The sequence below is a fragment of the Eulemur rufifrons genome, chromosome 20 (assembly GCF_041146395.1).
Source record: "Eulemur rufifrons isolate Redbay chromosome 20, OSU_ERuf_1, whole genome shotgun sequence".
NCBI classification, from domain to species: domain Eukaryota; kingdom Metazoa; phylum Chordata; class Mammalia; order Primates; family Lemuridae; genus Eulemur; species Eulemur rufifrons.
The window spans coordinates 34,574,958-34,593,238 of record NC_091002.1 but is presented as its reverse complement, the minus strand read 5'-3'; positions in this window follow the sequence as shown (position 1 = coordinate 34,593,238).

Here is an 18,281-nt window from a genome sequence, read left to right as displayed (position 1 = left end):
TATTCATTTTATTTTTATTCTTTCATATATAATAATGCTCATTTTTATACACAAAACAATTAAAAAATGTATGAAGAAAAATATGACAATTATTGTCTAACTTTAGACTCTTGATCTTTTGAAAGGCATTTATGACATGTTAGTCTTTTCTTTTTATATTTTAATACAGATGCTCCTTGACATACGATGGGGTTATGTCCTGATAAAGCCATCATAATTTGGAAATGTTAAGTCAAAAGTGCATTTTCAGCTTATGATATTTTCAATTTACAATGGATTTATCCATCATCCTATGGTAAAATTGAGTAGTGTACAAATGTGTATTCTTTTTGGACCATTGTAAAGTCAAAAAATCATAAGTCAAACCATAGTAAGTCAGAGACCATCTGTATGGTCATATATGTTTGTCTCTTTCTGGTCAAACTTATGAAGATATTCTCTTAGGTTTTCTGCTAATTTTTCTTTCACTGAATTTGCACATTTTATATTCCTGTGACTTATATTTTTATATAGTAACAAGATAGGGATCTAGCACTCTGAAAGACCAAGGTGGGAGGATAGCATGAGCTCAAGAGTTTGAGACCAGCCTGAACAAGAGTGAGACCCCATCTCTACTAAAAATAGGAAAAATTAGCCAGGTGTGGTGGCACACTTCTGTCGTCCCAGCTATTCTGGGAGGCTGAGGCAGGAGGATCACTTGAGCCCAGGAGTTGGAGGTTGCTGTGAGCTAGGCTGATGCCACGGCACTCTAGCCCAGGGGACAGGGCAAGACTCTATCTCAAAAAATAATAATAATAATAATAATAACAAAAGTAAAAATAATAGTTTTATCTTCTTCTATAGATAAACTATTATCAAATAAGGCATCTTTTCCCAGTGAATTTAAATCTCACCTTTGCCACATATCTAGTTTTCATTTGTGCTTGGCTCTATTTCTGGACTGTTCTGCCCTTTGGCCTATTTGCCTGCTCTAATAGCAAAATGTTTTGATTGCAGTGGCTCTTGCCCACTGAAAAACGGCCCCTCCCAAAGATATTTCCACCTTAATCTCTGGAATTTATAAATGTTACCTTATTTGAAAAAAAAAGTTTGCAAATGTGATTCAGTTAAGGATTTTGAGATGATATTATCCTGTATTACTGGGGTAGGCCCTAAATGGCATCACAGTGTCCTTGTAAGAGAAGACACAGGGAAATTACAAAGACGGCAATGTGACCACGGAGGCAGAGACTGTGGAGTGAAGCAGCCACAAATCAGGGAATGCCAGGAGCCAGCAGAAGCTGGAAGAGGCAAGGACCGGATTCTCCCTAGAGCCTTCAGAGGAAGCACGACCCCCGTGACACCTTGATTTCAGACTTTTGGCCTCCAGAACTGTGAGATAATGAATTTCTGTTGTTTTAAGCCACCAAATTTGTAGTAATTTACTACATAGCAGCAGCAGAAAACTAATAGAGTAGCTTTTTGCATTTTTAGTAAATGCTAAATCAAATCCCCAACTCATTACTCTTTTTCAAACTTTTCTTGGCTTTTCTTAATTATTTAGTCTTTCAATGGAATTTTTAATTATTTATTATTAATATTTACATATTAAATTGAGATTAATTGGTATTTTAATGATATTAGTCCTCCCATCCAGAAATAAGGTATTTTTCTCAATTTATTTATGTCTTGTTTTATATCCTTGAGGGAGATTTTATTGTTTTCTCCATTTCCGACTTACATCTTTCTCACTTTATTTATTCATAAATATTTTATTGTTTTGTCACTCTTATGAATAATAATTTCTTCGCATTTCTAACTTGATAATTCAGTTATAGAGAAAGACTATGGATTTTACATATTTATCCCATCCCTCTCACTCCCAATTTCTCTGTTCTCTTAATAATTTTAATAGTTGTTTTACTGGACTTTCTTTAATTTTATAAGGATACAATTGAGTCTCTTCCTTTACTGTATTGATATACTTTTTTTTACTACTTTTATTGTAACAATTAACACGTGTTAAACATTGTTCCATTTTAATAGTATTAGAAGTTATTGCTAATTTTTCCATATTCTAATGGAATTCATTTCAGCTTTTTACCATCTATTTTCATGTTTTCTGTTAAGTAAATAATCTTTATTATGGCTACTTCTTTCATTCTTTGCAATTTTTTTTAATTTTATTTTTTTTCCTTTTTTTTGTTTTAATTCAGGATATTATGGGGGTACAAACATTTTGGTTACATGAAATGCATTTGCCTTGCTCAAGCCTATTCTTTGCAAATTTTACTTAGATTTTTTAAGAGGAATGGATGCTGGATTTTATAAAGTACCCCTTCAGTATCTAGTAGTATAGGCATATGGTTTTCATTCTCTAATTTGTTGAAGGAACTATGTGATGTATTTCAAAATTTGAAATCTCTTTCAATTCTTTGAATAAGTACCATTTGGGTGTGGCAGTTTTATTCTTCTACTATTCAGCTAATCTTTCCTAACAATTTATTTTAGGAAATCCGCATCTATATCTATGAGTAAATTGATTCACAATAGGAACCTTATCAGGTTTTGTTATTAAGATTATCTAAGTTTGGTAAAATGAATTGGATACCTTTCCATCATATTCCTGCAGTATCAAGTCACTTAAATTACCGAGAAATTCTCACATTTTAAAAAAAATTAAATCGGGACGGGCTCAGTGGCTCACACCTGTAATCCTGACACTCTGGGAGGCCAAGGCTGGAGGATCACTTGAGCCCAGGAGTTTCAGGTTGCAGTGAGCTATGATGATGCCACTGCACTCTACCTGGGGGCAACAAAGCGTCACTCTGTCTCAAAAAAAAAAAAAAAAGAAAAAAATTAGATCAAATTTGACTATACAATTAAAGCCTGGTGATATTTTAAAATGGTAGGTATTTAATTATTTGAGCATTAATTACAATTACTGGTTATTGGCTTAATCCAATATTTTAATTCTTGTTGAATCCATTTTATTTGATCACATTTTTCCAGATAATTTATTGCAATATATTTATTTATAATATTCTCCAATAATTTTTAAAACTCTCACAGCTCTGTGGTTTCTCTCCTTCCTAATGTCTCATATTGCACATTTTTGCCTTTTTTCATTCAACAATTCTTGCCAGTCTATCTTATTTATCTTTTCAATTAAATTGCTTTATGTTTGATGTTTTCTATTATTTTTTTCCTATTTCTATTTTTTTGAGAATTGACAACTGCATCTTTCTTCATTTCTCTTGGTTCACATTTCTTAATTTAAAGATGAAGTTCACTTATTTATAGTCCTTTTTAACTAAAAGCAATGAAGATATATATTTGCAAAATATATCTTTACCTACATTCCATAGGTTTTTGTACAGTATCTTCCACTTACCCACTGATCTCTGAATTTCTTGAAGGCAGTAAGTGTGACTTACTAACCTCTTTGTTTCCAGCTTGTAGAATAGAACCCAAAGCACAGAAGGAGTGAAACAACCATTGTTGTTCTGGTTCCACTGAGTCAAGGTAGTAGCCACATATTGTTAAGTTACCTCTGATGAATGCAATTGAATGGAAGGTGCTTCCATTTTAGCCAACATTGAGGAAACGGAAATGCATTATATTAATAACATGATTTTAGTGCCAACCATTTTGCATTCATCAACTCATCAATTTTGACAACTCTGTGAAGTAGGAGTGATTAGGTCACATTACAGATGTGGGAACTGAGACTAGGAGGCCTGGTTTGCCCAGGGTTGTGCAGCTAGGAAATGGAAGACCTAGGATTAGCCTGCAGAGCTCTCAGCTTCCATGCTTCTACTATCTTTATTCTGCCACCCTCCCCTCCTGCTCCATGGGGGTGTAAGGACCTGAGAAAAATAGCAGAAAAACACTCAAAGATCTATCTCCTTTGGTACCCAACAGTTTTCATCACACACCCAGAATTAGCAGTAACATGAGCCATCATCATGGAGCAAAGTGTCCCCTCCCTAGTGTGGACCAGTCCATCCTTCTAGCATCTCAGCCTTTATTCAGTCCCTATTTATCATGCACTTCCTCCATACAAGACTCCATACCAGGCACTGGAAAAACCACTACACCAGACAGTTGTTCCCACCTTTCAGGAGCTCCCAGTTGTCATAGAAATGACTCATAGAAAACTTTTAAACACAGAGTGAAGTTTTTAAGTGCAATAAAATATAATGCAAAGGAGTCCAGCTTCCAGAACAACTGGGCTTCCTAAACAAAAAACAGAAAATGTCTTTGGGTTTCTCAAGTAATAGTATTAACAGTAGGTCATAAAGCTCTGGACAAGCTAGGGGCCATTCCTACTCCACCTGCATCGCCAAGCAGCACACCTTCTGGCTCACTCATACAGTGTTCGTGCAGGCCAAGCAAAGCCCTCCCAGAAGGCGGAGATTTCTGTTCTTGGGCCATTTTAATTCTCTAAATCTTTGCATACATTTACTCCCATTTGATGGCAGATCTATCTGATTAAATTAGATGGCTCTGTAGTGATCACAGATGACAGATTTCTACAACCTCAGTTATATTCCCAATGTCACCATATATACAAAGAGGTTACAATTAGAAACAGACCACTCATCATAAGGGCTAAAGATATTTCCTCAGTAAAAAGAGGAGGGTAATGGTGTGCTAGCGCCTGCTCACGCTAGCTCAAGAGTTCCAATTGTTAAATTTTCAGGAATTCTGCAGGCCACTTGTTAAACATGGCCATTATTAAAAATGTCATGATATAAACTTAAAGAAATCATAATAAAAAACAAAGGTAACTGTAAGGCTGGTGGCAGGTACCCCTCCCCTCCCTAATGAAAAAAGAAGAAGTCCTTCCTATCCCTCAATACCCACCCCAAAGCTGAAACAAAGAAATTCCTCACTCCTCGCACCGACATCCCCTGGCCAAAGAAACTCCCATCCCCCAGCCCTAAAAACCTATATAAACCCACTCAGACTTCTGGGTGGCGCGGCTTCTCTGGGTCCCGTGGGTCCCATGAGGCTCGCCCGGGTCCCTCTCTCAGGGACTCGTTACCCCCACCCGGGAGCGCCCCAATAAAGCCTCTTTACTTATCCCTTTCAACTCTGGTCGTCTTTCTTTCTCTGGCACTGGCTACTTCAAAGAAACCTTACAGTAACAAATACTCAAAACTCTAATTGTTTTGCTACATGTACTACCATTACACTCTTGAGACTATTTGCCGTTATTATACTTGTGTGGTGGAAAACGTCCCAGCTCTGTGTTCTATGACATCAGGTAGCTAACTTGACATCAGCCCTGGTGATTACACCATGGAAGTTGGCAAATGCTCCACATCAAGGCTTTTTCCCCCTCAGAAAGCCAGTTGTTAAACATTATGAGAACAGCACTGGAGAAGAGGATTTACTCCCAGAAAATTGCAAAGCAACGTAATTTTAACCATAGGCCCAAAGCACCTACAGACATAAACACAGCAGCAAAAACAAAACAAACAAACAAAAAAAAAACACTACAGGGAAGACAGATACAAACTAGACAACTTGAGGATGACAGTAATATTAGTGGTATAAGATGTGACTTGGGGCAACCTTCGCAGTCACGCTGTCCAGACTGGCTTACAGTTTCCTGGGTTGCTAAGGGAGGCATTCATTTGTAGCTTTCCCAGATTTCCAAAGACATAAAACCCAGAATAGATTGGCAGCAGCCCCTCAGTACTTATCACCAATAAAGAAGCCCAGATGATTGTCAAGGCAGAAATAAACCAGATTATTCATGAACCAGAAATAATCCAGACACAGACTCAGTGAGAGCAAAGTCTCTATCATTTCAGGGATGACAAAATCATCCTGGGAGCCGAGAGAGCTGGACGTGGATGATATAATAGATAGGGTGCATGAGATGAGTTTTTAGGGTTAAATGTTTTTAATTCAGTTGACAATTAGGAACTACTTTGGGTTCTAGGGTTTGGAGGAAATAGTCTCTAGTGCAGTATTGTCCAATAGATCTTTCTGCAATGATGGAAACATCCTCTCCTATCAACAACATCCTATCAACGTTCACTGCCCCAAACAGCAGCCACTTCATCTGGTTGTTGACCACCTGCAGTGTGATTAATGCAACTCAGGTACTGCATTCTAAACTGTACTTAATTTTAATTACTCTCAATTTAAATTTACATGACCTCACGTGGTTAGTGGCTATCATATTGGACAACGCAGCTCTATTGGATTTGAAGCTTGGAAACACAAGATGAATGTAAGTCATAGAGTTTGGATGATAATTAATCGGACAAAGTGTAGTTCCCTGTGCAGCTGGGTTTATTAAAGTATGTTCAGCTCTTAGGCTACACATCCATAATTATGCATTCCTGAAGGGTTCACTTCGACTACTAATCTCCATTATATTTTTTAAAAAGTCAGTCTCATCACTTAATGGTGCCACCTCCATCAGCATCCAGAAGTGGTCCCCCTGAGCTATGTCAGGAGTCTCTTAGACTTGTCTCTCCTAGCTCTCGTCACCAGTTTTATCAGCCTTTGGATGTAATCCAGTTCTGGAGTCCATCCTGACCAAGGCAGGCAGAAAAATCACCACCTCCAGCTTGTCAAATCGTAGGGTCTGCAGCTTCCATCTGATCTCTGCCTTTTCTCTGTGACTGTGGGACTAAAATGCCTCCCAGTCCCCACAGTTTCCACCCTTGTCTTCATGTCTCTGCTGAGTCTGGAGCCCTGAGCAGCATCCTGTACTACTTTATAGCCATGATAATGCCCCATCCGCACTTAGCTTCTATAGGGTCCCCCATCACATTGTACAAACACAATATGACCTGGAGAATTGCAGCAGTATGGCCCACTCACCAAACCTTGGATTCTGAGGTCACTCAGCAGCTGTTTCATGTGTCCATTTGCCCCAGGTAAAATTGGATCTTGGGTTACCCTTCCGGAAAGAGAGCAGTAGCCCCTGGAGGTACCCCTCTTGGCCAGTGATAGAGTAGGTTCCAGTGGAAGAATTCTCATGCTTATCTTGGGGGAACCTCCATGTTGCCTTTTGAAAGAACTCAGACAATTTTTGAGGATAAGTGGTGTTACATTTCTAATCAAGCATAACAACTAGGCTTCCAGAATAAAGAAGGCTGTGTTTATTTTTAGTTCAGTTATTAGTTGAGAGTTGGAAATTTTAATTAGTTTGGGACTTTTTTTTTTTTTGAGGAGCTGGTATCTTTTTGTTCTTGTTTATTTTTTTTTGTAGTCACATTTGTTAAAGTATAAATTACCTACAATAAAATTCCCTCTTTTTGTCATACAGTTCTATGAATATTGACAAACACATTCAATCTGGTTACTACCACCCTAATCAAGATATAGAACCATTTCCATCATAACAAAAAACTCCCTCGCGTCCTTTTGTAGTCAATTTCGTTCCCTACCCCTAAGCAACCATTGATCTGTTTTCTGTCCCTATAGTTGTGCCTTTTTCAGAATGTCATATAAATAGAATCATCGCAGTATTTAGCCTTTTTAGTCTGATGTCTTTCACTTAGAATAATGTATTTAAGAGTGAAATGTTCCATTTAACTTTTTCACAATCTAGCTAACAATTACAGTGCACTGTAGCAAGTGCTATATTAAGATATGTCCAGAGAAATATGGAGATACCCACCAACATGACCAATGTGTCATGGAAGTCTGCTCGGAGAAGGAAATACTTTATTGAGGTCAAAAAAGAAGCCAAGCACCAACTGATAAGGTAAGGCGAAAGCCTTCCAGATAGGCGAAACCAATGCCCAAAGACCGGGAGACATTGAAACAAACGTGCTTCCTACCTAAAAAGAGAAGCTACTACATAGCAAAGAGTCCTATATTTCAGTCTAGAGACCAAGGCACCTGTAAGCCCACAACTCTAAGACTCCAGTAAAAAGAATGCACGCTTCTAATTAGCAAGAATTCCAACCTTATCGCCACATACCTCCCTCCCTTTGCTTCAATAGTGATAAGAGGTGAAAATCTGTCAAGCTGGAAATCCATCAGTCTGAACAAATTTTACAGCCAATCTCACCCTGAACTGAGGGTTCGTAAGCATGAGATGAGGGACAGAGTATAGTTTTCAGTTTCAGCTCAAAAATTTCCCCTGACACATAAACAGGAGAAAATTATTTATCGTTTAATGGGATTACGTGTCCCTTAGCTTTCCCATGGGAATGTGAACAGGATGAAATTGAAAAAATAATCTACAGGGTTTTCAGCCACGTGTTTCTAGATTCAAGGGTAGCAGATCGGCTCAGTAGCCAACCAGCTGCTCTATCTTGGACAAGTCTCTTGACTTCTCTGATCCCATTTATCTTTCTGTTACCAAAAAAAAAAAGAAAAGAAAGAGAATGAAGTTGGATCAGACCATTTCATAATTTTTTTCTAGCTCTCCTATTTTATAGTTTTATAAGTTCATGTCAAAACCGTGGCACTTAAGGAAACTTGCAGCGTACTCAGAAATGGGGCTGGAATAAAGGCCCCATTCACGGTACCAGGGTTCAGTGAGCACAATGTGGCTTTTTGTCGGGGTGGTGGGTGGAGGGGTGGAGACAGATCTGGGAGGTCTGGTGTTCACTCTCTCCACCACCATCCTAAATGAGTCACTTAAACTATGGCAGCAATGGCGAATGTCAAAAGAGAAGAGAAAACAGAGCTCCCGTCCACTCTAATACTTCTCATACCTCTCCTGGGACCATCAGAAGCGGTTCTGGAGGCCACTGTACCTGGCCAGACTCTGTCTTTATTAAAAGGCAAACTCAGCCACATCTGTTCTCATCAGGTCAAATATTGCTCTAGTCTGTTTACCCTGAGACTATTGGAAAAGCTGTTATAAATGAGGCTGGAGCCATGTGTCACAGGCTCCAAAGAACACACAGTTGTTTTCAAAAAGGAGATCATGCTTCAATTCTGCACTTTGTCACTGCCTCTCTGCCTTGCCCGCCAACCTTTTCTCTGCTTCATGTCTGTCCCTGCCCTATAGATCTGCCTCCACCAAGGTCATTTCCAGGAGTAACCCGCTCTGGGGGATGATACAGGGCCTTTCCCAGCTCCCTTTGCATGCAGTGGTATTGTGATCTGTCAGGGAACTGCAGGAGGGTCAGGGTCCCAGCATGAGCCATAGACTCCTGCAACGTCAGGGCTAGAGGGGACCCCAGGGAAACTGACTTCACTCGTGTTCAAACCTTTCTTTAAATGCAGGGTAAAAATTCTCCAACCTTGCAAGGAAAACCAAAACGAAAATGTGATAAAAGTTGCAGAAATGGGGCAGCGAGGTGGAGTGGAGGGCGAGGGGTGAAAATCTTTAACTCATTTCCTTACCTTCAACACACACATACACACACTCACACACACAGGCACATATATGCACAACCACACTGGTGGGGAAATAGAATTTAAAAAACAAATAAATAAATAGATAAATAAAAGAAATCTTCTCCCAACCCAGCAATCATCTCCACAAAGGTAGTAGAGAAAGAAAGCACTTTTACTGTGGGGTAAGCATTAGCTTTCCCATGGGAATGTTAACAAGATGCAATTGAAAAAAATAAAATCTGCAGTTTTCAGCCAAGTGTTTCTAGATTCAGGGGCAGCAAACAAACCAGGATGTGCTGTGCATCCCAGGCAACCTGTGAAGAGATCGCAAAGACAGAACTCACACTCACCCTCTCTTACAGCCAAGCACATGCAACCCGCTACAAACATGTTCTCAAGGCAAACAGTAACTACTGCTCAAGTAAGAGGAGTTGGCAGCACCATTGGTCACACATGTTAGGTGATCCTAACTTTACTTGGTAATTGAGGTGACAATCTATGTTAGCTAATTGACTTTATCCAGAGGGGGGAAAAAAGCACAAACTCTTTTTGACAGAAGGTAGTTTTATAATGAGATTCCCACTGAAGTTAGCCCCCCTCCCCCACCTTCCACAGAAACTCAGATAGGGGCCCTATCTCCCTTGATGTTGGCATTTCAAAGAGATGTGGCTCCCAGGACCTTGAGAAAGACATTCCAAGTCTGACAAAAAGATTATTTAGTTTCTAAAACATGTTTTTTTTAAAGAGATAAGGAATTTGCAAGTTGTATAAGGTAAATAGTCTGACAAAAAGGGAGGGAAGAGAAATCTCTCCTCTTATTTTCAGCAGGAGGAATTAAGCCTCTTATTTTTAATTTGTATTTGTCCTTACGACACATGTGCAGGCATGCACGCTCACACACGGCACTTATTTAAATTGCAGGTGATCCTAAATAGTCTGAAGCCTGCCGTTCTGAAACCACCCAGGCGCATTCCCCCAAGTAGGCTTTACCAGCAGTGGTAATAAGGCCAGAGGCTGGCAGGATCACCGATCCAGCTTTTCTACCTGACTCGGCTCTCAGCAGTTTGTGTCAGAGCCCAGATGCCCACCTTGGCTTCACATCGGAACAATGCGACCCTTGGCCCACCCAGATCAATTAAAGCCAAATCTCAGGGGATGGGGTCTGAACCCTGGTGTGCTTTACAGAGGAAACAGGTGATTCTAATTTGCATCCAGGGTTGAGATGATCCACTTAGCTAAAAGCCCAAGGAGGTGAGTGACAGACTTGATGAGACAGTGGCCCTCAGCCTTGGTTTTGCATTCGAATCCTAGGGGAGCTTATAAAAATCCCAATGCGTAGGCTGTACCTAGGCGTAATACATCAGGATCTCTGCAGCTGGGACTCAAGTGTAAACATTTCTTAAAGCTCCCTGGGTGAGCCCAATATGCAACCAAAGCCCAGACCAATGGGGTAAAAGTGGTCCTCAACGGCAGCCTGGTTCTGTGGCTGTGGGTTCAAGGCCAAGGGCCTTAACCCCATCAGTTACACGGGGCTATCCTACTACCTACCATCTACTGTGCTCATCAGACGACTTAATTTTGAATCGTGTTCAGTGCTGCGCATGTCATATGTTAATACTCAGTAAGCTGTAGCCGTGATTATTATGAGTTCATGTAATATTTAAATAAAAATTAAGAACTCTGTTAAACCAATTTTTAGTCTGGAAATAAAGCTTAACAGCTATCTAATGGAAACTTTTCCTTTGGTGTTTCTCTGTCGGCTTTGTGAAGCTGACAGAAAGAGTAAGTCTCATTTCTGTTTGTCCTGTTCCTACAGTTCTTACCTGCCCTGGTCCCATTTTCGTCATCCAACAAAAGAAAAACACTCCTAGGCAAAAAGGAACGCCCGCCCCCCGCTCCACACACACCTTCTCCCACCTGACGTCATCAGCCCCCAGCCCTGCACACGCACACCTGGGTAATCCATGTCCCCCCCCCACCCCACCCCCGCCGGGTGATGCCACGTGTTGGCAGAAGCAATGAGGTTTTCCTATTGAGGTTAAAGAGGTAAAATCGCCTGTCCCCGTGATTCTCAGAAGTTAGTGCGCATTGGAATCAATCACTTGGCTGGCTTGTTAACTCACAGAGGAACCCCGGCCCCAGAGTTGCTGATTTTGTAGGGCTGGGGTGGACCTGAGATTCTGCACGTCTAATAGGTTCCCAGGTGTTGTCAATGCTCCTGCTCCAAAGACCACTCTCTTGAGAACCACTAGGCCCTATCCCATTTTTCTCCTTTTCTTCTGTCTTTGTCATGCAAGCGAGGGAAGAACACTCCTATTCCTGCCCTTTGTTCTTCCTGCACCTCCCTTACCACCAAGCTTGGGAACGGCTGGAGGCAGCACTTGAGAAAGGCTTCACAAGGCTCCACTTCAGGCAGTTTTCAAAGGAAAATAATATATACATAAACAGACTTGGCGGTTTGGAGAGAGGTCCCCTGCCTTTTCACCTCGCCATCTGAAAAAGGCTTCTTTGTAGCAGGCAGGAGAGGGAGGGTTGTTGGCGGGGGCTGGTTTCAGACAAAATTCTTGTTTTCATTTTGCTGTTGTTTCTCATCTCCGCCCCCATATTTTTCTCACCACACCCTGGGCTGACTCCTTTTTTTTTTTTTTTTTTTTTTTTTGCCCCAGGAAATGTCTATCACAAAATACAGAAGGCTGAGAGCACTTTAGAAATGTAAATTTACGACCATATCTCTAATGCTGCGGTGTACTAGAAAATGGTAAATAAATAAGAGCCTTTCCCCAAAATACCAACTCATTTAAATTTAAGAATAAGAGGTTTCCTTTTGCTAGAACTGGAGTGCCCAGAGAAAACAACAAAGTCAAGAGAAAGTTCACTTTACAAAACAAAGGGAAAGCCAAGATGAATGGGGGAGGGGAATTGGGGAGACCCAAGAAAATTGGAAAATGGAGGCGAAAGAAAAAGCTGTTTTGATTCAACCCAAATACAAACAAGATGCCTCAGCTCAATGTGACTAGAATGTCTTCGCCAAGATTCCTGCCAACTCAAAACTAGCAGCTCTCGGCTTCTGACTGTCATAAACCAGTTCAGGGTTTATCATAAGGTTGCCACATTTAGCAAATAAAAATGCAGGGCACCCAGTTAAACTGAAGTTTCAGATATTTCAAAGAGTGTGTAGTAAGTACATATTTACTCTAAAAGGGTTTTTGCTGTTTATCTGAAATTTAAATTAAACCGGGTGTACGGCATTTTGTCTGGCAACCTATATACCCACCCCTACCTTACTGGATGTTTTCTACATAAACTCAGGCATTGGGCTCAGCTCTTATTTCTTATTTTCCTGGAAATAAACCAACCACAGGTAGCCTTTACTACAGCTCTGGGAAGATAGATGTTTTTATATCACAGATGGGCATGTAACTTCACATTCAAGGTTGAGTCTAGATTTTTCCCAAAGCCCCTCAGCCATTTCCACGATTGAGATTCCACTTGGTTCAACTTTCATTCTCTTCCTTCACTCTAGTTTCTTGCTCCTCTCACACCCAAAGTCCAACTCATTTCAAATGCCAAATATTAGTACGACTTTTGTCATTTGACTCTTCTGACCCATCTCCAGGTATCACTCTGCACCCTCAAATAGTATATCAGAATATCATCTAGAAGCTTTCAAAATATACAGATGCCTGGGGCCACTCCCAAAGATTCAAATTTAATTGGCTTGGGGTTGGGGGCCTACACACTGATATTTTTAAAAGCCCCCAAGTTGATTCTCAGGTGTAGCCAGGGTGGAGAAGTTCTTGCTTAGATCAGGGCTTCTCAAACATTCATTCCCATAGAAGACACTGGAGGACCTTGTCAAAGTGCAGGTCCTTGTTCAGTAGGTGGAAGACAGGGAGGGAGGTTTTGCATTTCCAACAAGCTGGCAGGGGAGGCTGACACTCCAGGTCAGAGGACCACATTTTCAGCCAACAAAATCTTAAAAGGAAATCAAGTGCCAGGTGTTAAGACCCTTCTTTGAACAGAATGGAACAGATTGTAGGTTTTACGTTGTACAATATACTAGGGTATATGGTTCATGCTACAGTATACTAGAATGCCAGTTATCCAGGGTGGGTGGGTGGCTATTCACAATAGCAGGAAGGTAGAACATCATTTCTTGAGTTCAGCATTTAAAACTTGTACTAGCTGAAACATTAAAATCCAAGCACGTCCCTAATAAAATAGTAAGCCCTAGTATTTATGTATTTCTTCATTTGTTTCAGAGCACTTTATCATAGCTATTCCTTGACCTGCTCCACTCCTTTCACAAATATGCATGAGAGTTTTGAGTTCCCATCAACAGATATAAACACTGAGGCCCAAAGATGATAATAGACCCAGGGCTGTGGTTAAAATGCTCTATGAACAAGAGTTTGGTAACATCCATGTTTCTGTTAAATCCAAATGTGGCCTCTAACTTAATAACATAATTAATTATAAATCAGTGCTTCTTAAATGCTAATGTGCATACAGATCCCTGGGGATCTTGCTAAAAGGCAGACTCTGATTTAACAGGTCTGGGTAGAAGCAAGGTTGGCTCCCAGATGATGATGCTGCCTGTCTGTGGATTCTACTTTAGGCATCAAGGAACTCAGCCTCACCTCAGTGAATTCAGCTTTTCTCAGTTCTGACATTTCGTGGCTTCAGCTTCCTCAGTGGTGGCATTCTTCTCATTATTCTCTTGTGTTCCTAAGCATTTAGCAAATGTAGTGGCTAAAAAAAAAAAAAATGGACTGAGAGTTCTGTGTTTTGGCATTGCTTATTTCCATTAAAAATTTGGAACAAATGCCTTAAAAATTGTACTTTTTTCCCATTTTATTTTAAGTTATCTTTTAAAATATAAATGTAAGTGGTATATACCCTCACCATTTCAGCCTTCATTGTTTTATTTAAGATGCTCACATATGGGACTTCAGTGGCAACACTTGTGTGCCAAAATAAAAGTTTAAAAAATCAGCATTTGTTCATATTTTTTCGTATCTTCACTTGAACATGGGTCTATGGAAAACTCACAATTTTTACTTTACAAAAATAACTGATCCATGTGTTGTCTTTTTGTTGTTGTCATTGTTACTCATTTTTACCTTTAAAATAAATACTTTTTCTTTGCTTGTGGCAGAAAAAATAACCAACAATTCAAAGATAAATTCCAAGCTCAGAACACAGTCAGCTCTTGATGTCAAAACTGAGGTGTCAAAAATGTGAGCAGTGTTTGTTTGGAAAAAGATCTCTCAGTTGACAGTGTCCTTAAAATCATCCTCTTAGAGTTCCCAAGAGGACTGATAGAAAAGTTTTCAAAGGTCTCCAAAACTCTTTGCTCTTGGTTTGGGGAGAAACTAGAAAAGACTGAGAAACATCACCCCCCCCACCCCACCCAACACACACACTCAAACATGCCTATACTCACTGTTGTTTGAGTGCATTCACATTCCTTGTTTTTGGAAAGTTATCGCTTTTTTCAGCAATAACAAAGAGAACAATAGTGCCTCCGTTACTCTCATACAAACCACCACTTATCACTTCAATATTTGTGATAGATATATTGCATTAGTAGCCCCAATTTTCCACTCCTCCCTATGGTTTTAGTAAAGACCTCCCATACTGACTCTAGCTTTCACCATGTGACTTGTTTTGGCCAACAGGAAAGTAGAAAATTTGATGCCAGCAAAAATTTGAAAGCACAGGTGTGTCATCTGCTTTCTCTCTAGCTTCTCTCACTACATGCTTTAGTTGTCCTGTTGAAAACTTATAAGAAAAGTGTAGGGTGCAAGTGGAGTTATCCCAGCTGTGGTCAACCTAGACCAGCCATTTCCCAGCTGAGCCATCAGCTGACAACACGTGCATGAGAGATCTCAGCAAGATCAGCTGGGCTCAGCCCACACCAGCAGAACAGCCCAGCCAACTCCTCGACTTGTGAAGTGTTATATGATTGTTTTTAAAGGTATCTTCCTTCTTCTAACAGTAACCACAGGTCTCCAAGATAGATAAGGTCTCCAGCTCATCTACTGATGAGACCAATTCAGGGTCCCTGCAACCCCAGAAACATGATCAGCCCAAGATCCAAAGTGGACAAAGTTGGAAAGATGGGAAGACAGTAAAAGCATTTTGAGCTAACATAATCTTAAAGTTCCATAACCTTGAAGTTCACAGCATGCAGAAATCCATTCTCTAACAGGACACTAAACAGCAGCTATAGATGGAATCAATACAAACATACCTGCCCACTCCTTGGCACCTCGAGAAGTTCTGCGTTTCATTCAAGGAGGGGAAACCAGCAGCAGGACTCCTGGAAGGTACGGAGTCTTTTCAATCAAACAAATAATAAGGAAAATCTGTCAGTCTTACCAAACGGTGAAGTCTACAGCCTCTACAGCATTTATTATTGGAAAAAGAAACAAAATGTATAATTCCTGTTTATGTTGTAGAAAGGGGGAAGAAAAAGTCTTTCAAATCAAATGGTGAAATATGAAAGCCTTGTTCTACAATAAGACAAAGAATAGTCACGTCTACTACTCACCTTCAGCAGGGACGTGTTTTAGCCAATACTTCTATGTTCATTACCATAATAGAGGGGGTAGAAGACTGTTTGCCAGTCCCCAAATTCATCTCCATCCAAACTGACAAATTCCTGTGGAGGTAGAGATCCCATTTATACATTTGGCAGCAGACACCAACCAGAGTAGAAATGAATTTGCTCTGGAAGGAAGAAGTGGTCTGAGTCCTGAGAGTACGTTTCCTATATTCTCTTCCCGCCTTCCATTCCTTCCCCGTCCCAGATTGCTTTGAGGCTTCGTGGAACTGAGGACCAACACCTGGTCACACTTGGAAATCACCTGGGTAACAATGTAAAACTACGTTTCCTGGACCCCACCTCAAACTTGCTGAATCACAACCTGCAAAGGGTGAAATGTGAGGCCTGGTATTTTTCAAACATTCTTCAGATAATTCTAGTCCATAGCCTGCTTTGAGAATCACTCCTCTAAAAAATGATTTCCTCAAGCTCATGAATAACTTTAACGCAAACCCACATATTCTTGGGTCCTTAAAATAAAAATGAAGGTGTGCAATGAGAAACAGATTTCCCTTGAATAAACAAATGGAAAAGATTTAAGGTTCTTAATGCAAATACCCGATTTTTCTGATCTGTTATTTGCTAGCTGTTAGATTTTAGAAAATCATTTAATCGCCGGGCTTTATCCCTCAGCCAGTAATTGGCAAACTTAGGTTAGACGGCTCGAAAATTCTCTGACTATGTATCTTTCATGCACTAGTCCTGGAATAAACTCTGGACTATATATTTTCATGTGTCTCTCAATTCTTACCCAAAGCCCAGCCATTTAAAAAATACTCTTCTTGAAGACGGATGAGCTATCTCTTTGACTCTCACCTCTATGGCTCAACTGGTACTTTATGCAGTCAGAAAAAAAGTCAAAGAGGGAAAAGAGAGGAGAGCAGGTCATAAGTAGAACTTTCGCTTTGGATACAAATTATTTCTTTACGGTCCTTTGCCCCCTGGGCCAGTAACTTGAAGTTATTATGTTTTACACTACACAAGTGCCAGTCACTCAAAAGGGATTCAGAGAAGACTTGTAGATAATATTTGTTTCATGACAACTAGTGAACAACTGCATTCAAATACATAGAAGAATAACCGAAAGCCCCAAATGGTCTCTGTTGAGGCTGAATGTGTACATAGGGCAAGGAAAGCCATATCTTTCTGAGAATCCAGCAGGCCTCCCCCGGTGGGCTACATGAGGGCTGGATGGAAGACAAGGAGGAAGTACTTTCCAAATAAGGAAGGATTTAAAAGGCATTCTGTGATTGATTATAGAAGGACATTGAAAATCGCTACTAGGATTGGTCATTAAGGCTGTACAATGTCATCTGGATGGGCACTAAATTGGAGTATAATTCTCCACTGGGTCGGAGATGAGTTGATAAAGGCTCAAGCAAGCTTTGGGTTATGCAGGGGTCAGGCCTTTTGGGTATATGCGCAAGGTCCAAGCAGAATTTTTATCTGCTACAAAACCAAGATAAATAAGTTTATACTATGTTTATTGTTTTATAATTTGCCTTTTGCAGCTAACAATAAACACCTTCCCTCATCAAAATATGATCCTATTTAACATTATTTTTAATGAATGACTGCAAAGTATTCCATCCTTCCATTATAGGAGTATGCCATCACCTTCACATGGCCTCTTGTGGCTATTCATAGCTGCAAATGCAAAGCCTCAGAGCCAAATTTCTCACAGACCCTCATTTATTGTCTTTAAATACATTTTTAGAAATGGAATCACTTAGCCAAAAGTTATAGGCATTTTCAAAACTACGTTTACTGCCAAAATTGTCCTCTAGAAATGGATACTTCCACCACCAAAAGATATGTGCTACATCACTCATGCATGAGATCACGGGCAAGAATAAGCAGGGAATTGAGAACACATCAGGCTCATGGGGCCCTGGGGCTTCTCCAGTGGGGAATGGGTGACCACTGGGCAGCCTGGTTCTGTTTAAAGTACTGTTGGTTACTGTCATAGCTAGGGCTCCCCCAGAAGCAGACCCTGAGGATTCAACTATGAGTGGTCCTAGGAAATAGCTCACAGCAACCTCAAACTCCTGGGCTGAAGCGATCCTCCTGCCTCAGCCTCCAGAATAGCTGGGACTACAGGCGCGAGCCACCATGCCTGGCTAATTTTTCTATTTTTAGCAGAGATGGGGTCTCACTCTTGCTCAGGCTGGTCTCAATCTCATAAGCTCAAGCAGTCCTCCTGCCTTAGCCTCTCAGAGTGCTAGGATTATAGGCGTGAGTCACTTCGTCCGGTGACCACTTGCCTTTTTATATTCTTAATGGTGTCTTTCAAAGGACAGATGTTTTGTTTTGTTTTCAATGTTCACAATTTAATTTTTCTCTCAAAACAGACTTATTCACT